General features: G+C 34.3%; 1 protein-coding gene across 15 annotated transcripts in view; it reads right to left on the bottom strand.

Moving 5' to 3' along the window:
* Positions 1-24,684, bottom strand: part of LOC145278055 (AMP deaminase 2-like) — a 420,622-nt gene that overhangs the window by 382,207 nt on the left and 13,731 nt on the right. Inside the window, exon 1 of one of the 15 annotated variants that reach the window (XM_080130299.1) lies at positions 24,346-24,495. The exons of the other annotated variants lie outside the window; for them this stretch is intronic. The gene's annotated coding sequence lies outside the window, so the exon portion shown is untranslated. Of the gene's footprint in view, positions 1-24,345; positions 24,496-24,684 lie in introns of those variants that run through there. 15 annotated transcript variants of the gene reach the window in all.

The raw sequence follows: 24,684 nt of genomic DNA, 5'->3' as shown, positions 1-24,684 counted from the left end.
ACGATTGGGCGATTCCATCTTTTAAAAAAGGGATGACAAGTGAATAATATATATATATATATATATATATATATATGCATGGCTCAGAGGCTAAGGAATAAGGGTGGAGAGTTATGTTTTGGTTCTGATTTTAGCTAATGGCACCCAAGTCATATATATTTATTTTTAGTTTTGATCTCACTACTATATATTAAGTTCAATATAACAATCGATAGCGAATTGTCTTTATAAAAATATGTAATCTGCATGAATTATACCATCATATTTAAGCATATCTTATGACGGCGCAACACTGGGTGGCCTATTAATATATATATATATTATTAAATCCCCAAAACAATGTTACATGGCAAACAACTGATAATCCCTTAAATTAACATTAGGACTATAGTGAATTCGACAGAGCAAGTTGATGCATTGATTGCAGGTGATTAAATAACTTACTGACTAAATAGTTTTCTAACGAACGATAAAAAATATAAAAATGAAGTTTTTTTATATAGTTTTAAAGGTTAAAAAAAAACTTCCACGACTATATATAAGTATATATATGTATATATATATATAACACTTTAAAAGGAACAGATACACAAGTATTTACTCATTTTACAAATGTCTGTCTTTTATTTGTCACACCTTGCATACAATTGTTTCAGCCCCCGGTGTTGGCATACAAATATATAACAGTTCAGAATTATAATTTTGTACGTAGAAAAAAAAAAAAAAAAAAAAAAAAAAAAAAAAAGAAGAAATTTTTCAAAAGTTTCACAGCCCATAAACAGGACCTTTCTTATTAACACAGCTAGTATCTTTTGTTATCTGTAACGTATATATAATTATATTACAAATAAAGCCCGTCTGATACTTCATATATATATATATATATATATATATATGTTGTGCATGAAAAAAAAATGAATATCGTCTGTGTTAATAAGAAAAGTTCTATTCGTGGGCTGTGAAACTTGAAACTGTGATTTTCTATGCCCTGATGAAGTTCAGTTGTGCAAAATTATAATTGATGGACTATTATATACTTTTATACCAACACTGAGCAGGGAGGAGGGGCTGAAATAATTGTACACATATCTTTAAAAGAATATTTATAGTTCTACTATTGCACTATTGAGCTATCTAAAAGAGAACTCTTATTTACTCGTATGTCATTACTATCCCAAATAGTTAAATTACATATAAGCACATAAGTCATATACACACACACACACACACACACACACACACACACACACTAATAGAATACTCGTTCCAGTGATTGTATAAGCAATAAATATAGCAGTTTTTATTTTTATCCTTTCTTTTTTATTTGAGGGGGAGGGTATGGTACAATTTTGGTGTCACCCACCCCCTAAATGGTATAATTAAAAACAATAATAAAGTCCCCACGTTACATACCCTGTCACCTAGAATTCATATTCTGTAATTCATAAGTTCAATAATTTAGAATTTTTACCAAGCACAAACAAACATTATTGATGTACACAATCTTTTCAAAATGTATCACTTAATATTATTCATAATAATTTGATTTAGAGCAATTCTTTTATTTATTAATTTTTTTTATATCTAACTTATTTTAAAAGTGCTCGATGAATGAACAGAGCGTATTTATAGTATGCTTATTTATACAAACATTATTGGCTACATATGTGCATACATTTTTCTGCAGCGTCTCATTTTAGAGATATTGCTTCATCAGATCATTGTGTCAACTTGAGAACCAACTCAAAGAATATTCCTTGAGTTGGGTTTCAAGTTGGCACCATGGTCTGATGCACATATGTAGCCAATAATGAAATGTAAGCAATATATATATTTCCACAGTCAAACAACGAATGTCGAGTTTGGATAAATTTAACTGATGAGCCCAAACGAGAGTGAAACTCGAGTCTTGGACTTGTATGACTCGTGAGTTATGATGTTTGACTGGAAAACAGAATTATTTGAAAAAATAAAAAATAAAAAAAACTACACACGCATATATATAGTCGGTGTTGATTGGTTCATTTTGTTCCCAGGGAATGTAAAAGAAACAAAAAAATATCAAGCATTTCATGTTCTTCAAATGTTTAGGCAACTTTTCCTTTGTTGCATGTTTAAACAATGACGTAGATTTAATGTCTTCCTCCATTTTTCTTGTTCTGACATGTCATTCAATTTCTGTTAAAAACAATGATAATCTGTTCACGATCCAATGTCACGTGATGTTGTCAGCACGAATGTCCCATGGATGCGCAATCGAATTGCTTTCCCCTTTTTATTATCGCAGTATCTACTAGATAATAACGGTGTAATCATCTTTCCACGTTGATTCGCATTAGATTGAAGTTACGCAACATTGAGCCTGACCGTTACCAGATGAGTGACCAATTAAGGATACCAGGTGCTGTATGTAAGAGGATGTTAATATTTGCAGCAGCTCTTGCATCTCAACTGAATTCCATTTGTCCAGATTTCGTAAATATTATTATATATTATAGAGTCGTGATTTCAAAAGTAAAAAAAAAAAAAAAAATATTTGGGTGCCATCAGCTAGAATCAAAACCAAAAATAAAACTGTAGCATTCAAAGCTGGTGACGTTACCACTGTACCAACATGACCTGCATATGAAATGCTTAAAAAATAAATTAAGATTAATGTACCAAAATGACATGTATATGAACTGATTAAAAATAAAAAAATAAACTCAGATGAATGCACAAAATGTATAACGATTTTTCAATTTTTACCCATTTTTGACCCCTTAAAAACTACTTTAATCAGCTAAAGACCCATAAAACAACTATCCATAAAAAATCCAATCATTTGAGGCCCCTAGTGCCGCTCTGCGACTTTTAGTTTCAGGGGAGATAGAGTTTGAAAATAGGGAGACAGCTTTTTATATTAGATATATCTTAAAATAAACTATAATAAATATAAAGATATTATATAAGTAAGTAATAATGTAAATCTATATATCTAGAAAAGTGAAAGTGTCTGTATGTGTGTCTGTGTGCATTTCCCTATGCAATAACTGTCAATTTTCAGTCTACAGATTCAAAATTTGATATACAGGGTACTGAGATTTGAGAAAATCTTTGTAATCCGTTTTCGGTCAGAAATTCGGCTGTTAAGGGGTCAAAGTTCAACGATTTGACCTTTGAGAACTTTACCAAACTCCTCCGTCAATTTTGGGTCTAAACACTTGAAATTTTAGATATAGGTTCCTTGGACATGGATCTAACTTAATAACTTGATTTGAGCCCAAAACAATAAATGTTAAAGGGTCAAAGTTAAAAAAAATTTACCGCTTTTTTTTTTTTTGTTTCCTACTCAACATACACCTCAAAACACCCGGGCAACGCCGGGCTGAAATGCTAGTATATAAGAAATATAAATAACTGAAAAGTTTGGGTAGGGGTGATAAGTAGTATAATGAATTCATCCGGACTCTATAAAATACATTTTTTTTTTAAATAACGAAACACTTTCTTTTATAGAAAAAAAAAAGTGGAATCATACAGATGATGAAATTTTTTAATAACATGAAAAGGTGAGCAAAAAATAAATAAAAAACTACATCTGATATCCGGAATGTTTTTGTTCTTGTTTAAAGAAGGTAGTGTTTAATCAACACTGCCATGGAGCAGTGATTTAATATGATGTTTTGTTTTTAAATCCCAGAAACATTTTTATAAGGTAAACAACTGATAATCCCAAAAATAATATTACGACTAGTGTTAATTCTTGGAAGCAAACTAATACAGTGATTGCAAGACATTAATTGACTTACTTACAAAATAGTTTTCCAATGAAGGACTTGGAATTAAGTTGTTGTTTTTTTAAATATAGTTTTAAAAGGTTAAAAAACTACCAAGACTATATACACAAGTTATGTATGTGGCAATTAAGAACACATATAGACACAGTGTTTAGTTTATCTAGTTAACCGATCCGATTCATTCATTTATTTTTTACATGGAAGTCACCACTTATCAAGGCCAGAGGTCGCTTGTGGATAAGGGCTATTGTGTGTACAGTAATCAATGGGACAATATCGTAGTAATTGTTAGTATTGGAGATTTGATAAAGTGTCTTACTTAAAGGGCGGTTCATCAGGAATTTGTTTATGTTGGACTTGAAGACATCCAAGTTGTAGTCAGGTGGGAAACAAGCAAACGGAAGAGAGTTAGACAGTTGTGCACTTCTAATAAAGAAGCTTTGTTCATGGAATCTATGTTTTGATTTACGCACAGTTGAAGAGTGGGGAAAATTACTGACAGTGGTTTCAGCTAGACGGGTGTTTTTCATGAAAGATTGGTGAGAGGGGACCAGAGAGTAGAGCTCAGACGAGCACTTGCCATGGAAATAACGATAAAACAAAGACAGGCTCGCAACGTCCCTTCTGTGGGAGAGAGGTTGCAGGGAAGAGAAAAGGGCATCCCCCACTAAACCACGAAGTCTATTTTGTACTCTGTCAAAGCAGGATAGGCTGTTTTTAGCAGCTCCTGCCCAGATATGGCAGCAGTACTCCATCCTTGGACGTACTTAGCTTTTATATAGATAGAGAATTGCATCAGCAGTGAGATATCTTCTGGAGCAGTAGAAGGATCCCACCATTTTTCCAGCGACCTTGGCAACAGATTTGATGTACGTGTTTCATTTCATATCAGGAGTAAAGTTCAATCCCAAAAGCTTGTCAAAATATGGAGCCTCCCCAAGACGAGAGCCATCCATTTCAATTGATGCCAGATGGGGATCTATCCAGATTAATGTTGTCATTATCCAATCACCAGGCTTCATTCAGACAAAAGTTCGACTGACTTCTATTTCCTATTGTTTCTTTTCTATATGGTGACTCATGTATTTTGTGTGAATGTTTTGAATTAATAGTTGAGCTTATCTTAACGTGCATGTTTGAAGTACATTTAAATATATATTTTTTTTTCCTTATGTGTTATCTTAAAATAAAGTTTATTCTGTATCTACAGTTGTTTGCTATTTCACTTCTGTAGTTTAATAGATTTTGGGACTACTTCAAGCTCAGAATTTTAAATTTCTCTAATATATTTATATTTTAAAATATAATTATCCATGGACATGCGTTTGATCGTTCATGACTCATCATTATGGCTGCACCTAAAAAGATTCAAAACCAGTGTTGTGTTGTTGGTCCTGGAAAATACCGGATAGTGATCGTGGGCGATTGTCAGTGTTTGTTAGAAGTATTTTGATAAAGAGGAATGTTTGAATAATAGAGAAAATGTTATCACAGCAGATTAGCTATTTAAATATAAAATATTTAAGTTAAAACAGGTAGCAGGAATGTTAACTTGGTGAAAAAGAATGTTAATTTTCATAACAAACCAAATTATGTGACAAAGATGGGGTGATTGTACTTTTTGTGCTACATAGATTTTTTTATTTGTCATTTGTCAGAGAATAGAAAAGATAGTTTAGAGATACACACAGAGAGATTAGTTCAGTATTCAATGTGTTAGCAAAAAGACGGTCTTGTGTTCAGGGGTTTGGACTTGACACTTGTGGAAATCAAAGGGGTGAAATATCGCCCCTTTAATCTCCACAGGCGTCAAGTAGACTTGTCCAAAGTGTGCCCAACTCCAATGAAAGGACCCAGCATAAAAATAAATGATTATATCCAAATATAATTCACGTCTTGGCGTTTTCCTTTTTGAAAGAAAAGCATCTTTAATGACAGAAAACCTGAAAGAAACTTCGTAAAGATATGTCTTTTGCTGTCAACAGTCCACAATGTTATCCGTTCTTTTGGTAAAGACTAACTTGTCATTGTCCATAGTTATTATTAGGACTATGACAACAGCATATTCTTTTCCTTGTTTTGATTCTCAGATATATATCCATTGATATCTTACATGTTTTTATGCAGAGTGATGTGGTTCTCGGTTGATAAATTGTGTCTAACTATGTCGGATATATACACGAGAGTCAAAACAATGAAAAGAATATGCTGTTGTAATAGCCCTAGTTATTATATCCACACACATGAGCACTAGAGACGATCAATATATGTTATACGCACATTCAAGAAACTAAACGATCACAAAATGTTGAAGCAGGTATATATGTATATATGGACACAATACGTTAAATAGACCCTGTTTACGCACTTCTGACTATAGAACACCAGAAGTCTGAAGCTTAAGTGCGTGAAAATGTTTTTGTATTCAACAGTAAATTCAGACAAACTGGAAACGAGGGAAGAAACTATTAAAGAAAATTGAGTCATTAAGCAAACAGCTATTAAAATAGATAAAAAATTTCTTAGGGCGATTATTGAAACATTTTAAAGTTCTGTTCTGATTTCATCAACAAAGAGGATTAAACTTTTAAGCTTAACTCAGTAAATTAGCTTTTATAGTTTTTGTTTGGAAGTTGATAGACACGAAAAGATTAGAAAATAACGATAAATCTTCATTGGTTGGATTTGATAAAAAAAAAAAAAACTTTCTGAAAAATGGAGTTAGCAAACATGCATTTACAGAAGGATTTACAGAAAAGTAACTGTTAGACAAAAAATAGCCTGGGTGCCTGGCGTTGCCCGGGTCTTTGGAGGTGTGTGTTGAGCAGCAAAAAAATAAAAAAAGTTGTAGTAGGCAGGCAGGTTTAAACCCGTGACGCAAAAGCAGAAAAAAAAGTGAAGGTGTGTGTAAAGGTGTTGGTATGTATAAAATATAAATTGTTGTCCTGTGGTTCCTCAGAATCACGCATGTAAAGAAAAATTTCGGGTACGTCTCATTGTGTTCGTATGCATTACATCATCACAACACTCAGCAACAGTTGAAGACGAATAAAGGTATGAAACTTCTATCATACCCCCTCCCCAGCTATGTAATATAAACACTTTGATACCCCGCCAGCTAACATATACACTTTTTGGTATTGTGACTATATAACAGCAACCTCTTTTTTTTTTTTGATGTGGCAACAGAACTTCATTATAGGACGTACTTGGCTCTTATACAAGTAGAAGATCGAGTCAGGAAGGAGATATCCTCTGGAGCAGTAGAATGATCCAACCATTCAGAAATCACATTAAGTTCAAGGAAATTTTCTTATTGTTTACAAACAGAAGGTCCCAAAGTTTTCTATGAAGCTTCAGATGAAAAGATGAGCAAGTACAACTTACTTAGAATGAAGAATAATAAATCAACAGTAAAATCAGGTTATTTATAAGGTGTTCACTAATGGACGAATCATAGGTATTCAAAAATCTGAAGGTAAATAATTTGCATGTTTAATTTTTTTTTTTAATCTTGTTTTACCGTAATGTCCAATCTTTGTGACCTCCTCCCAATATAGTGTAAACTGCAACTTCATTTAAATAAATGATATAATTAGCGGTGGTGGTCGTGAGGGGGTAAACATCTTTTCAAACTGAACACAAAATAGATTTAGTAGAAAAAAAACAGCATTTAGATTCGATGCTAAATAACATTGTTGTTCAAACAGCAAAGTTTGTTTGGCAAATCTGTCACTTATGTTACGTAGTCAAGATAAATGAAGGTAAATAGGACGTCTGTTAACTGAAATCTTTTCAAATTTTATAAAAATTTGAATTTTTTTTTTATTCTAGACTAACTGGACGCCAAGCATTACCCGATCATACAATATGCTTAAACATGATATTTTAATTTATGCAGATTGTATATGTATTATTATAGAATCAATTCTCTATTGAATATTATATATTATGATATGAGGAATAATTTGCTTGGTGTGTTACGTGGTGGGTGTTATTATTAGAAGGTACTAAATATGGATATGTTTTATACTGGTGGTATTAAGACGACGTATATTCTGTATTGTTGTTTGTCTTAGGAGAGTCTTAGTGAGAGATTAGAGTCTTAGGAGTGTTCATGTTGAGTGTTCATATGTCTTAAGATGTTCATGCTGTAAGAGATAGCATATTGGAGAGATAAACAGGTATATATAAAGAGAGAGACAGTTATGTATATATATAATAGACAGTGTACATGTTACTACAAGAGAACCAATTCAATGAGAGGAGATTTATGAATATCTTGATAGATAGACCGAGAGATAGTGCGCTAATTTTTCACGAAAAACACCCGTCTAGCTGAATCCACTGTGAAAAATTTCCCCCACTCTATATCTGTGCCTAAATCAAAACGCGGATTCCATGAACAAAGCTTCTTCCTTAGAACTGCACGCCTGTGGAACTCTGTTCCGTCTCCCTGCTTCCCACCAGACTACAACTTGGATGTCTTCAAGTCCAATGTTAACAAATTCCTAATGAACCGCCCCCTTAAGTAAACACTTCATCAAATCTCCACACTAACGTAATGTACTTGCAATAACTCTTATCCCTGAGTGGCTTCCGGGCCTTGATAAGTGGTGATCACTGAGTAAAAAAAAAAAAAAATTTATGTTTTGACAGTTGTGCATATAATATAAACACGTTACCTTTCTCGTTGTAATGATGAACACAGAAGACACAGATACACAAAGATGATGACGTCCTTTATTTCATGACCGGTCCATGATTTCGCATGAGGAATTCAAAGTTTCTTTACATGGTTATTTCTAAAATCCTCTCACTTCTAGAGGGTGTCTTGATTCTAACGGAGAATCGGTCTGAATCTCTCTGCTTCTCTCCAACTCTTCTCCCAGACTCCCAGACTGCATCTAAAAACTCTACCTTTATTGAGAACTCGTCACGTCATCGCATGATTAAACGTGCTCATAAGCACGTTGGTGACATGTGTCACGTTGCCAAACTTGACATGACCCCGAGTTCAGTAACCTATTTTTCAAATAACATTTTTACAAAATATGTTTACAATTTCAATTGACGATTAAATTCCTTAACAGAAACAAATTTCATTATTACATTCCTTTTCCATATACAGATATGTAAGCTAAACAATTGCAATTCCTTATTTCAATAACGTTCTGTATTTATTTTAACTTATGATTGGAATTTTCGATTCCAAATCTAGCTTCGCAAGTTCGAATCCTTGACTATCCTATTTCATATTTACATTTAACTAATTCCCTATTTTTTTTTTACTTACATGAAAAGGGGACAGCCCTTTTATCATGTAACAGGTGGATTAATTCGCAAAAAATTTCTTTTAAATAATAATGATAATGTTCATCCAATTCCATCTGTGTTTGTTTACAATATCATGTCAGCTGATATTTGGGCTTGACAATCTTAAAAATAGTCTTTCTTCTCTTATAGAGAAAAAAAGAATTTTTTCAGGGGAATATTTTATGTTACACCGGCTAAGATTACACTTAACGTAAAATATTCCCCTATAAAATTTTTTTATCTGTAAGAGAAGAAGAAAGACTATTTTTAAGATAGGATTTTTTTCAATTTTCAATACTTATCAAATGAATTTCTGTACAAAACATGTAAAACACTGCCAGAAATATAAATTACCATTGTGTGAAATTTGCAAAAGATAGACTCAGCCGTTTCGGAACCTATGAGGAACTCACTCACAGACACACACAAAGTGACTTTTACATAATAGTAGAGTTTCAACAATGTTTAAAGGATAACAATTGCTGTAGAGGGTATTAGTAAACACTTAATTTCATCTAGTCAAGTCTTCGAACCAATCATTAAGACTCTATTGGTATCAATTAAAGTGAGGTTTTGTTTTGTGGGACAAAAACAATCCCAACGTGTGTAAAGACCAGTAAACATATGTTAACAATAGACTATAGTGATAAACCCAGAGGAAGCTTTAGAAATTAGTACATCCAGAAATGAAAGAGAATTGGCTTCCTTATCTAATGTAAACCTGAGGAGCATCCACTTCCATCTCATTGTTGAACAACCAGAAAGTGTCGGCAACGTAACGGAAGTAAAGGGCTGGTTTTTGAAAAACAGATAACAAACAAAAATATTAGCCAAAGCCAGTCTTAAAAGAGAACCCATAGAAACACCATCGACATGCCTGTACATAATCTCATTAAAACTGAATTTGACAGACATTGTGGTGAATTTCATTAATTCCACAAAATTATTTTGGGGATTAGACTACGGTATAAGACGTCAGCACATATGAGAATAATTGGCTAAATTTTAACTACTGTATAAATCTTATCTAAGATGATAATTAACAAGGAAGTGGCAGGAAGAAGTGAGAGGGACAGGGTCTGCCATAGAGGGCTTTTATTACAGAGGCGACGCCCTTTGTCCTACTGGGTTGAAATGAATGGGGTCATTCGGTTGTGATTGCAGTGATATACCAGTCAACGTTTTTATCGAAATAATCAGTCTGGCAGAAACCGAGCCATTTTGGTGAACTTTTATTTGTTGGGCTGAAGTATTTGTTCTGAGTAATCCTAGGAGGTTCACCCTCCCATACTTTGTCTCTTCTGTTTGGAGTGAAGTAAGTGTAGTGCTTACTGCCTGACACACCTTGACCAGAGAATGCCAAGGCAATTTTTAAAAGGTCACAGTGCTTCTTCTTTAGGAGGTGTTGACTTGACTCTCCCCAACTTCTGACCTTGTTTCACATTTTCCTGTGGTGGGAAGGCAATAAATACCGGAAAAGAGCGAGTGTCGTGGGTTTTTATAGGTTCACTCACATAATCTTTAAGGGAGCAAGGATTGGATTACTGTTGACTAATCAATAAAGTCTTAAAGGGACAAACTAACAGCCAATCAGTAAAGGGACATAAATTCCTAAAGTACTTGTTTATGAAAATGTTTTGTTTTCTTTTCATTTGATGACCCATTGATGCATCAAAACGTGACAAAAACCAATAAACAAAATGCTGAAGAAAAAGAATTTTAAAAAGCAACTGAGAACGCATACGTGAAGTCAGATGCCAAAAGAATGAACCAGTGCCACTCCAGGAGAGACTTTAACCATTTTAATTTAGGGATGCCAGAATAATGTTAAGCACTTTAAAATGTTATTACCGCCCCCTTAAGTAATCCAATCTACCAAATCTCCAATACTAATGATTACTATGATATTATCCCATTGATTACTGTACACTCAATAAACCTTATCCTCGAATGGCCTCTGAGCCTTGATAAGTGGTGACTCCTATGTATAAAAAAAATATCCTTTTTGTTATAAATATTGGTGCAACTACACTATCATAGCAAAATTCGAAATCTTTAATATTAAATTTCAAGGAAAACCCATGGTTTCTATTTAACTGTCATGTAATAACTGTAATAAATATTTTAAAAAATTATTTAAAAAACAGTAAGGTAGAAAAAAATAAAAACATTTTTTGACGAAAATTAGTGAAAATAACATGTTTAACTAAAAATAAAACAAAAAACACTGAAGAGTTCCAAAGGGAGGTAAATAGCGTCCAACTATTGCCAATTTTTTTTTAAATAAATTGTTTTGCCTTGTTTTTAGCATAACCGAGTTATGTCCCTTATTATTTCGCATTTTCCTAAAGAAATATTTTTACGATAACATGCCAATCAAGTACATATTGCTTTTAGTAGAAATTGACACAAAAAGTAGATATCTTTGGGTTTTTTTTTTTTAATCGATTTTTCGTTTTCTGAATTTTGCTATTTATTGCTTAGTTTCACCCAAATATTATAGGAATTGGTCTCACAGTCCATGTGAAGATTAGCTCCTATAATTTTGCCTTATATGCTTCAATGTCATCTGCCTTTTTACATGGCTTTCAAATCAGAAACGGCTTCGACCATTCCACAAATTGCAATCATAAATAGATATGGATGCTTTCTTAGAGAAGCACAAAAGAAATCGCTTTTGTAACCTTATTAAAAGGGCATTGTTTTCTTTTACTTTGACGACCCTTTTGTTAAAAATTATTATAAGATTTGATCTTATAGTTTATACGAAGACTAAGCCTCTATAAACTCAGCTTCAGTATTATAATAGATTAGATGCCCCCCCCCTTCCACGTTGCTTTTTTTATATGGGTTACATCAACATTGGATTTATTTGGAAGACAGATAAAATTTGTGACAAGTGTACTAAATATAGATTTATTTCTCGCCTGATTTGTCCTCTGGTTGTTTAAAAACAAATTAATGGTGAATCATTTGTATAGCGCTGCAACAAGTTGCTATTTCCACAAATGAAAATATGCGTCATGAAAATAAAAACAATCAATTTCAATAAACAACGTTTGTTTACTCAAGTTGGCGGATAGAAGTTATTTGTTTGTTCATTTTTACAAAATGAAATAATTACCAACCTCAGAACGTCGAACCTAAAATTAGCAGACAATATGCAGTTTTACAAAAACACTTTACAAAAGTGAACGTTTTACTAGCTGAACTTGCCCGGCGTTGGCCGGGAACCTTTAATTCCATTTTTGGGTGAAACTACTCTATAATAGCGAAATTAAACATTTTTTAATATTGAATTTCAAGGCAAACTAATGGTCTCTCCTTAATAGTCATGTCACAGTAATGAATATATCCAAAAATTATTTTCTAGTGTTCCTGTGATGAATGGGAGTGTTGGCATATTATAACTATTATTGCCCGAAGATGAATTCATGTGTGTAGCACATGAATGACAGAAAATCTATCTAATCAGGCTCCTTGCCCAGATCAATATGGCTCTTTTTAGACTTCCCTGCCTTCCATCAGCTGATCTTCAGGATCATAGTTGGGGTCATGTGCAATTTGCTGAATGTACGTGGATCTAAGTCATCCTATGCTCATGTATCCGTGGAGTCCACACCAATACATTTCTTACCAGCTCTTGCTTGCTCCTCTGGCAGTGACTGGCAAAATCATAGACATGGCAGGTAGGTTGCCATAAAGTTGCTGGTTTGTGGGATGATCTTGCCAAGATATATTTAATACTGTTCAAAACATACGAGTGTACATGTCGTCTAGCTTTCTTGCCAATCTTTTGGTGAGTCTCCAGGTTGTAGCACCATAAACAAAGACAGGCTCACCCACTGCTCTGAAGAACTGCCTTTTCAGTTTGTCAGTTAGCCTTGAAGTCCATACTGACCGCAGCTTCAGTGAAAGATTCAATGTGACAGAAAATAGTGGAAGAAATGAAGATACTCACAGCTGACTTGAAGTAAACATTTTATTTACACGTTGGCAACACATAGAATGATACAAATTACATCTATCAGTCTTAGTCCGGTATTACTGGAGTTTGTGTGTCACAACTATTACGGACAAAAGTAATATTTCTCTATCTTCATTTACTCGTATTCAAAGTTACTTTTATAATAGAATCTCTCATCCTGTTCTCATGTTTCTATGCAAAAACTCACATAACAGAGTTATAAGGAGGAAGTAATGTAATATGGCCGTTACATTTTCACTCGGATCCAACACGTTTTATGCAGAGTCATGTTGAGACGATTAATCGGAAAAATCGGAACTTTTTGGGGTATCAGAATCTGAAAAATTTGTGCATATTTTCCAATGCCAAAGCGATTCTTCTAATTATCATTTTTTTTAATCTGATTCTGTTTAAAACAAAACCTTCCACTGTTGATAGTAATAATAAAGCAATAAATATTTATTGATTTTAAACGACCAGTAATGCTAAAATCCATAGATCACCCACTTCCCACAAGTGTATTTTTACATATTTAACATGTTTTTGTTTTCTTTTGGTTTTTTTTACAGCAATTGGAAAAAAAATAACTTCTGGTTAAATATTTAGTGATTTATGAAGAATCAGGAATTTAGTGTGGAATCAGTAATTGTATCAGAATCGGGGAAAAAATATTGGAATCATCTCATCACTAATGCAGAGATGGTCGCAAATGAAACAAAGGAAGAAATTCGACTAGAATTTTTCAGTTGTAAGAAAAGGCATTTATTAATGGTCGTTTTATCATCAAACCATGGACAAGTAATTTTTCAAGCCAGCAACAACATGAGCGCATCTCTGCATTTTGTTCCGGTCAATTACCCTGTTTCCCAGTCTGCAGCTACAACCAGCTGCTATGTCTATGTCTTGCCCCATGGCACATGGTCATTCGACCATTTTTTGTTAAAAGTTTATCTTGCATTTCATTTTAAAAAGTTCCTCCGACACATGCTTTCAAATCACTGTTGCTGACACGTGGTTCCAAATCTCTCCTTTTCTTTCCCTTTGCTGTAATATCAACCATGGCTTGGTCATTTACATATGTCGAGATGTCACTTCTGCTACATGCGTGTTTGTGTCTTTGTTACAGTAACTCCACCTGAAACAGAAAAGGGGTTAGCTCACTTTGATCATTAGTTCTATCGTCCTAACAGTTTCCTTTAAGTAAAAGGAAATTCATACTTTAGTAGAGGAGCTTTGTGTTATTCATGGAAGATGGCGACTCCTTTTTCTTGTTCAATATTCTATTTCAGCCAGATGCAGCCAGGTACAATTGTGATTTTCTTTATCCTGGCGTTCTTTGAAACTAATTATCCTACAACTAAAAGTTCTTAGCTTTGCGATACATAATTTCTACCATGTTTTTCCATTTGTCTGTTGTGGAAAGAACTAATATGCAACACTTAAACAGGACAAAAAATGTTGTTTTCGTTTTCTTTGTGTAATCATATTGATTTAGCTGAGCATGTTGTGAGGGAAGTAATTATTACATCAACAGCAAATATCTAATTTATTTACATAATCGAGAAAATCTATATTATATTTCTCTTAGTCTGTACATCTGTTTGTTCCACTTTTTCTCTGAAACTACTGGGCCGATCTGGCTGAAATTTTGCATGTATCTTTGTGATGATAAGGTGCAGCGAACTAAGTATTATGGTGCTCATTCTATGCACCGTAAAAGATTAATAAGGATTAGTGTTTAATGCAAAAATAAGCACAACTTTAACCATATTCCTAAATAAATGAATTGGGTGACCTGTAAATTCATTTATTTAAGGCATAAACTGACTTTCTCCAATGATCACGAGACGACATTGAAACACAGAATCGAGCTGGGTTGAGCGGCTTTCCAAAAACACAGCACCATTTTAAAATCAAAAAGGGTAGCGATAACTGTTAAAATAAAGGTTTATTTATGTTGTTCCAGTAGTTTTATATGGCCTTGATTTTATCACATGGATTAAACAACTAACCAATCGCATTGAGGCGTTTCAAAATCATGTAATGCGTTTCATTACGGAACATCGCCTGATCGGAAAAAAAAATAACCATCCTCCGCCAAACTACTTCCCTACCCTATCTTTTTGATAAACTCAAAAGTAAAACTTTTAAAGTTTTTCGCCATGTCAAACGACCAACCACTGGCCTATCAAAGTTATGCTTTGAGAATATGTTAGAAGGAAACAGAGGCAGAGGAAAGCCAAGGTGGAGAGACAATGTTTTTGATTGGACATCTCTTAACAGTTGTGCGTCCATCAACCAACTTGTTCTAGATCGGAATGAATCTTGAAAAATAAGTCACGTGGGTTCGCAATCCACACCAAGCGGAAGATGCGACTAATGATGATTAAACATATTCAACCATCAATTTGGCATAACGCACTCATTCTAAGTAAATGGATTATAACTTTTTCCTATTTTAACAGTCTAAAAAACATTCCTCAGTGTTATTTATATTTTTTTTACCGCTCTGGACAAGGCGCAAAGCCTTTTGATGTAAGGAGCTAACAGGAACAAAAGATAATTATTGCAAAGACAGGAGATGCTTTATTCTTGAAAAGAGTAAGGTTATATGCAGGAGGAAAACAGTCAGTGGGAAGAGAGTTACACAAGTGTGAAGTTTTTCAAAAGAAGCTACTGGAATAAAAAGCTGTACTACAATGAAGTATCAAAACAGCAAATAGATGAAAACCACAAGACCAACAAGTCAAACGAGCTGGAACAAAGGAAGCAGGGAATAGACAATTCTGAAGAACACATGCCATAATAGTATTTGTAGAAAAGACTGAGACTAGCAACATCACGTCTGTGAGAGAGAGATGTTATAAAGAAGAAAACACGTATCCAGTTTAAATGCAGTCTTCAAATAAATATTCTGAAAATATTTGGTCAAAAACTATTAAAATAAAAAATATTGTGATAAGACTACTTTAACTTTCTTTTTTAACAAAGGAGTCACCACTTATCCTCGAGTGGCCTCCGGGCCTTAATAAGGGTTAATGAGTGTACAGCGGTTAAGGGGAATATGTTGTAGTCATATTTAGTAATGGAAATTTGGTAAATTAGATTACTTAAGAATTTGTTCACATTGGACTTGAAGACAACCATATTGTAGTCAGTTGAAAAGCAGGAAAACGGACCAGAGTTCCACAGGCATGCAGTTCTAAGAAAGAAGCTTTGTTCATGGAATGTACGTTTAGGTTTAGGGACAGATAAAGAGTGGGGGAAATTATTGATAGTGGCTTCAGCTAGACGAGCGTTTTTTGTGAAAGTCAGGACAGGACTAATTTTTAACTACTTTACTTTAACTAACCTGGCTAAATCTCTGGTGGCCATGTGTACATTTTCAGCCTCCCAAATTATCTTTCCATTTTAAAATAGTTTAAATAACAGGTTTGGGTTTCATAATCTGTTAAATCCATGGTGGCATAAATGCTTTAAATTAATAATTCTATGTATTAATTACTAAGACTGTGACAACAGGATATTCTTTTCATTCTTTTGACTCAAGTATATATATATCCGACACAATAAGACAGTCAATCAACCGAGAACCACATCAGTCTATATAAAAACATATGAGATATTAATGGATATATACTCAACAGTCAAAACAAAAGAATATGCTGTTGTCACAGCCCTATTAATTACTAGTAGGGAGACCCAATGTTTACCGGGATTGAATGGTGATCAACGAATGTTTCACACTCCCATCGAAATCAGTGAAATTGCTCAATTTTCAATCAAATTTATTAATTACCTACTCTAGTTGAGGACCCATCCCGATGCACCGGGAGGGAGTTTCACATGCCTCCATGCAGTAACTTAGTCCGCAATACATTGTAGTCTACATTGCACTGTAGAGAACCTAGTCTTCATTTTATAAAATTATTTTATATACTTGTATATAAATTTATATATAATAGCTTCAATTAAAGTTTAAAATGCAAAAGTCAAGTATCATGCTTCAATTGTGTCTTAAACAGAAACATTTATTCCAAACATGCCCCTGTCATATGACTTGAACCTAAGTTTAAAGTAAAAAAGTCAAGTATCATGGTGTAGTTGTGATTTAGACAGAAACATTCATTTTGAATGCACTCCTGTCATATCAAAGAACCTACTGTTGATTTTATATGTCGGGCCTTTCGGCTTGTGTGGCAATAAAGCTTCTCAAATGCACAGATGTTACGCTGTATAAAAATGTTAACTTTGGTCAAAATCTTTCATCGAATTAGTTTGATCATCGATACTTATCAAAGACATTCTGATACAAAACCTATCCAAGAATACTGCCAGGTACATAAAGTACCTTTGTGTGAAATTTCATAAAAATGGGCCCACCCTTTTTTGAATTTATAAGGAACGAACTCACACACAGACAAAGTTCACTTTATATAATAGATTATTATTATTAGTACTCACTAAGAGTTTTCACACTGGTCATCAGAGATTACTCACTGACAACTACCGGTGGTGTTCCCTGGAATCTAGGTGACAACAAGTCTCCCCAAATTTTCAGTACTCTCCACCTCTTTCGATAACATTTGTGAACGACGTTGCATTATTGCAACCGATATTTACGATTGACTTCTCTCTGACAACGACTATTGGTCTTCACTGGAATTTGGGTTGCAATAAGCCTCCCCAAGGTCCCAGTACTCTTCACACTCATTCAGTGGAGGTCTAGTTAGTACTTTCCTGCTTTGATACTTTCCCTACTTGTTAAGTGTTGAGATTATGTTGAACAAAGATGGCGGCAGTAAATCAAATCAGCGAGGAATCAATGCAGTCACGATCTCAAGTGTTGAGCAATTCTTAGTAACAAAGATGGCAACAAAGAATCAATGCAGTTACGATTCAGTCGTTTCAAAACAGAGGTTGACAGCGAATTGAATTGAATCTAAAATTCGGTATTTTTTTTTAATAAGGTTTGAAGCTTCTGATTGGTTGATTGTCATAACCGTGGTTATAAAAACGATCGTCAAAATCATTGGAGTTATACCTTCATAAGTAATCAAAAACATTTTAACCCTCCTCCTTGACACTTCATGCCTATATTTTATGGTATCAATCATGGCCAATTTTTATTTTATTTTTCTTTTGTTTATAAGATTTCTTGCAGTTTCAGTTTTCTCGGGTTCATATGTTTTTTCTATCTTTTTTGTTTTACTTCAGTTGCAGTTTTTTCATGTAGTCAGTGTTTGTAGTTTATGTAAGTTTCTGCACTCAATGATTTTCCTTAAGATTTCAACTGTTTTCAGCAGTATCGTCTGCTGCATAGTTTCAGTTTGCCTCTTGATTCCAATTTCTTTTAATCTTGTTAACCAAGTTTTTCAGGACTGTTCCTAGTGCTCCTACAATTATTGGTATTATATTTGATTTTTTTCATGTTTCCCATTTATTATTCATTATTATTTAACACTAGCCTGGGTGCCCGGAATTGCCCGAGCGTTTGGAAGTGTGTGTTGAGCAAAAGAAAAAAAAAAGTGGTAGTAGGCAGGCAGGCTCAAACCCGTAGCGCGAAGGAGGAAAATAAAGTGAAAGAAAATCTGACGTCTTAGCCGATGTCTCCATGATGCGACCGGAAGTCAAAAGCGTTGAAATTAACTGAAGTCAATCCAACAGTGACGATGACTTGCTAAAATGTCGGCAAAAAAAAAAAAAAAAAAAAAAAAAAAATCAACTCCTCCCTGTAGAAAAGTGCTCAGTTGAGGGTGAAAGAATTAATGTTTTTGGCCAATGTTTAGATATTTGTTTAATGTTTGTGCAAAATTAAAAAAAAATTCCAAGTATTAGTTATTGAGAAAAGTGCAGACGGATGAACGGACAAGAGTGAATTGGTGAATTTACAGGTCCACCCTCTTCTTCCGGGGTGGGGGAGTCATATGATAGTCTGAAGACATAGATGACATATGCAGGTTCATGTCAAGAATTCTCCCCTGTATTAAAAATAAAAAATGAAGCAAATTCTATATGATGTATGTACCCATGACGAAAATATACTCCATAAATTATATAATTTGATCAAGTAATTTTATTTTTTATGAAGAAAATCATTTTTATATTTTTGGAATCCTTTGAGATGAGTAATTTATGTATTTATTTTATTTCTTTGCGGACTGTTATCCTCATAGTTGTTGTTTTATGACATTTCGGCCAACTATTCCTCTAGCCTGCTTTGGGTAGGACTGAAACCGCCATCTTCAGAGAATGCTCACCTGGAACTGTAGAGATTCAACGTCTCTATCCACTATGTCATGCGGCCCATAAACCTTCAATTGTTTGTGTATGGATAGACAGGTTAACTGGATCCACAGAAGTTTTCATGGACCTCTTTGTCATAATCGAATATCCCATTCTCAAACTGTTCGAGACCTTCGTAGGCCACCTATCCATCAGATAATAATAAACTAGATAAATAAGAAAAGGTCCACTTAATTTCCTGATTACTCGAGCCATAATATAAATTTTCATTTTTTAGGCAAAAAATAAAAATCTAAGAATAAATAAAATGGGGGGAAAAAAATTAGAAATAAAAAAAATGGGCAGAAAAAAAAAAAAAAAAATCAAATGAAATTAAAATTCTTTTTTTATTGAGCGTGTTGATCAGTGTAATCTCCAAAGTTGTGCCCTTTTCGTCATGCAGGGGTTAGAGGCTATCTTTACAACCTAAACTGCATATCTTCCCAAAGTTTGTAACTTTGTAAATATTTTGCGTCTTGTTTGTTCTGCTTTTATTTAGTTTTCAGTTTTTTCACTTGTTAGCAGGAGAATCATGATGAGAGTCTCATGGACAAAAAGAAAAACAAATGCAATTAGTAATGGACATGGCTGGATACAAGAGATCTCTTCTGAATAACATCAGAGAAAAACAGCTCAAATTTTTCGGTCATATAATCAGGGCTGATGGAATAGAGAAACTTGTGGAATGGCAAAATATGCGTAAACAAGAGCAGAGGAAGGCAACGCACAAAATTCACAGACATTTTAAACAAATTTGCAACGAATAATGAGGGCACCAACAACGAGCTCATGAGAGAAACTGAGAACAGGGAAGAATGGAGAGCCATGAGTGTTGATGTTTGCAAGAACAGACCGAACACTTGAAGAAGAAGAAGAAGAAGAAGAAGAAGAAGAAGAAGAAGAAGCCTGAATTATATACCAAAGATAAAAGAACCTTGGCCTATAGGGCCTTGTGCCTAAATTTGTTTTGTCTTTTGGAGAATTTACTTTTTTAAATGTTTTAATTTTATATTGGAATTTTTTTTAATTGTAATTTTTTCTTTAAACGAAATAAATTAAATATAAAGATAAAAGAACCTTGTCTATCTTATGCATCTACAACCCTAAGAAAACATCGTTTTGCATCCCTCTTCTACCGATAGTGTTACAAATCGCATTCCCGTATTTAAAATATTTTTCACAAAGAAAAAAAAAAAAAAAAAAAAAATTGTGATCAATGATGGTTTTCAATAAGACAACAAATAGAAAAATTTTTTTTGTTCGCAAATAAAAAAAAATAAAATCTATTAAGTAGTTGTTGCTCTAAAAATCAAATGCAAGCAATTATTGGTGATATTTGATAATCGATGTTCACAGGAGGCAGGTTAGGTGGGGTTATCCAATATGACTGTGTCTGCTTTGTTCACTTAAAACAGCTGCTTCTATAATTGTGATTTCATCAAATGGAGAAAAAATGCTTTTCTTTTTTTTTTGTTTTTTTAACAATGGAATCATCACTTATCAAGGCCCGGAGGTCACTCGAGGATAAAGGTTAATGAGTGTATGGTAGTCATAAGGATAATAGCATAGTAATCGTTAGTAGTGGACATTTGGTATAATTTGCTTATTTAAGGGGATGCAAGAACTTGTTTATGTTGGACTTGAAGACGACCATATTGTAGTCAGCTGGAAAGTAGGCCAGCAGAATAGAGTTCCACAGGCAGGCAATTCTAGAAAAGAAGCTTTGTTTGTTGAATCCGAGTTTAGGTTTAGGTATAGATAGAGAGTGGGTGAAATTATTGATAGTGGCTTAGTTAGGCGAGTGTTTTTTGTGAGTGTTAGGCAAAAGGTGACCATAGATTGGAGCTCAGACGAGCACTTGCCATAAAAATAACGATAGAGCAAAGATAGGATAGCAACGTCTTTCCTGTAGGAAAGAGATTTGTTAGAAGAAAATAAACAATGATTCACATTTTCGTTTTTAAATAGAGTAGACTGTTTGAATTGCTATTATTAATTTGTATCAAAGTTTAATCAACATAAAATAGCCAGCGGTAATTCAGATTAATGTCGATTGTGATACCATCGACGTCTCCCCCTCCCCCACCCAAATGTTAAGAAGTAAAAATTTTAAAAAGTGGAAAACAATATAACAAAATAGAGGAAATAAGTTTATCAGCAAAACAAGAATATAGAAAGTTGTTCACCAAGGCACACAAAAGAAAGATGAAATAGGATTGTTAATCGAAGTGTGATATTAATTGAGATAAAGGATGTCAATATGGTTAGAGTTAGGTTACGGTCACTTTTAGGAATGGCAGGGAGTTTGCGACAGTTTACAGCAGTTAAGAGCAATGTACAGACAGTCTTGGGTTTGCAACAGTGAAGAACAGTTGCCAGTTTAGCATAGTGGGATGCAGGTTGTGGCTCAGAGCAGATTGAGAGCAGTTGACATCAAATGGCAAACGTGGCCTCGGCAGAAGAGTATGTAGATGTGAACGTTAGTGATTAGAGCATTGTTTCCCCACTATAGTTTCACACACACACCCAGAGCCAAACCGATATTTGTAGAATGTGCTGGAGTTGGTGTTTTTTTTTTTGTGTGTGTGTTTTATTTTATTTTTAGACTCGTGAGCCATTGCACACCTCCTGGCAGCTGCCAATATGTGAAGTAATGACACGGCCATAAGAGAAGATGAAAAAGTAGAAATCCACAGCACACAACATTAAAGTCAACAATCATTGTCCAGCAGGCGAACACGTGCTCTCACACAATTATTGAGATTTTTGTTTTAGACTGCCAAGGAGAATAAATAAAGAATGTAAAATTCAGTTGTAAGTTACACTCTTCTGGAGGTTGAAGGTTCTGTCCTCAGTGTGGACGACACTAAAAATATAACTGCTGATTTACTTAGTACTTCCATCCAGCCATGGCTGATAGAACAAGACCATACAACTCTCGTGGATTAAATAAAAGGTTCCGTTCAGAATTTCATAAACATTTGAGTTTGGCAGAAAGATTCCCCAACGTTTGGCAGAAAGATTCCATTATTATTATTTTTTTTTTTTTAAGTTTCATGGGATCATGATTTTTTGTGTCTGTTTTATTTTTTTTGTTTTTTTTAATTAGAATTTAATAAAACGTTAGATTTAATTTAATATTAATTCAATAAATTAGAGCCAATGTACACAAATAGAACACGTGAACCTGTTGGCCCTCTTGATCTGTGTTGTTCAACACAATTGTGTATTTTCAGACAAAGGCATTTGAAAGGAAAACATTATGCACTTATGTGTCATATTGAAATTAGTATAAATTCACAAATCACGAAAAATGGTTAGACCTAATTTTGGAAAAAAGACCGAGTATATGGAAAAAAAAAACTGAGTATATGGAGAAAAAGGCTGACCTGAAAAATCAATTCTTTATTTTCACCAGATTCTGCGCAAAGCAATTTAGGCGAGGACTCCTTCTGATTTCGATCTTGTAAAGGGTTTATTTACAATGAAAAAATGCGCTTTGAAAAATTCTGTTTGGACCATTTTTTGTAATTTATACTAATTTTGCCACGACATGCAAGTACATCACATAATGTTTTTCTCCTAAATGCATTTTTTTCGACAATCAGCAAAAACAATTAAAATCAAATATTACGAACGGGGAGCCAACGACTTCATGGGTACCATTTTTTTATTATCATTAAAACAAAATAATTATAGGGGATAATTATCAGCTATGATGGTTAGCATATCAAGAAACATACCCTGGTTATGAAACCTATTGCGAAAAACAAATTTGTGGAGACAGGATGTGAAATGGTTTCGGTACAAACTGTCTACGTAATTTGTTTTTTGCACACATCCACATGTTCTCGACGTATTCAGTGTGGATTTCTGGATCATCCAGATCCACAAAGTTTGGCTGGTGGATGATAACCGAGTGTTGTTAAATTCCATCTCCAATCTGTTCGATGTTTATATATGCTGGCAACCCTTCAGAGATTATATGCGAACCAGGCAAGATATGCTGTCGTATCAGTGGTTCTAGTGTAGCCGCCGAGCAGTCAGGTACCGCAATAAGGAAGCACTTTCTAGTGTTTCGTTCTATCCCTACAAATACCCAATGGCCGTCTCTTTACAGTCCTCCGTGATACTTTCTGTGAAAGTACTTTGATTCATCAATTTCAACGACCATTGAGTCTCCATTGGTATTTAAACCACCAATTTCATAAGGATTGCTCAGCTCACCAGGTTTTACATTCTTCCCAAAGAAAGTTACACCAGTCAACTAGTGTGTATCCGCTATCAATGTTGGTCTCGCGCTGTGTCATAGCTGTCTGCGACATATAAGACGAACAATATAAAAGAATGATAATTTGCTGCAGCGTAAGATGACCGGGAAAAAAAAAATGAACTCTCATGCAAGGATTTTCAACCATCTCTTACCATCTGTTCATTAAGTGTTCCATACGCATTTAATCAGCACTGTTGTCCACATGAACACGTCATAGTGTATTTTTATTAATTGACGTACCGCTAGCCATCGTAAACAGTTGTCTATGTTAGATAGAATCGGAAGCAATGCAGCCAGGTTAAAAAATTTCATTTTGATTTCTGTTTAGATTGGCACAGAAAGAGGGGGCCGCCACACCACCACCACCTCCCCCTCCTGTCCCATTCCCCGCCTCCCTCCCCAATGTGAACAGAATTTTTGTGAAAAAATTTAACGGTTCTTCTGCTCGGAATATGTCAGTGCATTACTTACGGGAAAACGGTAAATTGAGGGGGGGGGCGCTACTTACGGAAAAACGGTAAATTAAACTGCAGAAGCACCTGTTAAAAGTTGTACAAGTTTTATAATTGAATACCCCTCCTCAAAAAAAATAAAAAGACAATATGTGATAGACAAATATCTGTACGTGATGTTGCCAAGCTAATCAAAAACCTTGATTCCAGTAAAGCAACCGGCCCCGACGGTATTCCAATTATAGTACTCAAAAAACTAGCACCCATACTTACAAAACTGTTTAAACGTGGTCTTAAGGAAAATTGCTTCCCATCACCCTGGAAAATCTCATCAGTATGCCCTGTATTTAAGAATTCAGGTGATCGTTCATCCCCCTCTCAGTACAGGCCAAGAAGTCTCCTGTGCGTCATGAGTAAGTTGCTGGAATCTGTTAAATAGAGAAGTAATCAACTATCTCAGCAAAAATAACCTTCTTAGTGACACACAATATGGTTTTCGTTCTGCTAGATCTACAGCAGATGTGCTTACAGTTATATCTCATAGGATTAGCGAATCTCTCGACAGAGGCAACCTTTCTAGGGCAATTGCTCTTGACATATCAAAGGCCTTTG

This window comes from Euprymna scolopes, chromosome 6, assembly GCF_053919585.1.
Source record: "Euprymna scolopes isolate OS-2025 chromosome 6, ASM5391958v1, whole genome shotgun sequence".
Lineage (NCBI taxonomy): Eukaryota > Metazoa > Mollusca > Cephalopoda > Sepiida > Sepiolidae > Euprymna > Euprymna scolopes.
The sequence above is the reverse complement of the archived record's forward strand: the minus strand, read 5'-3'. Positions and strand labels throughout refer to the sequence as shown.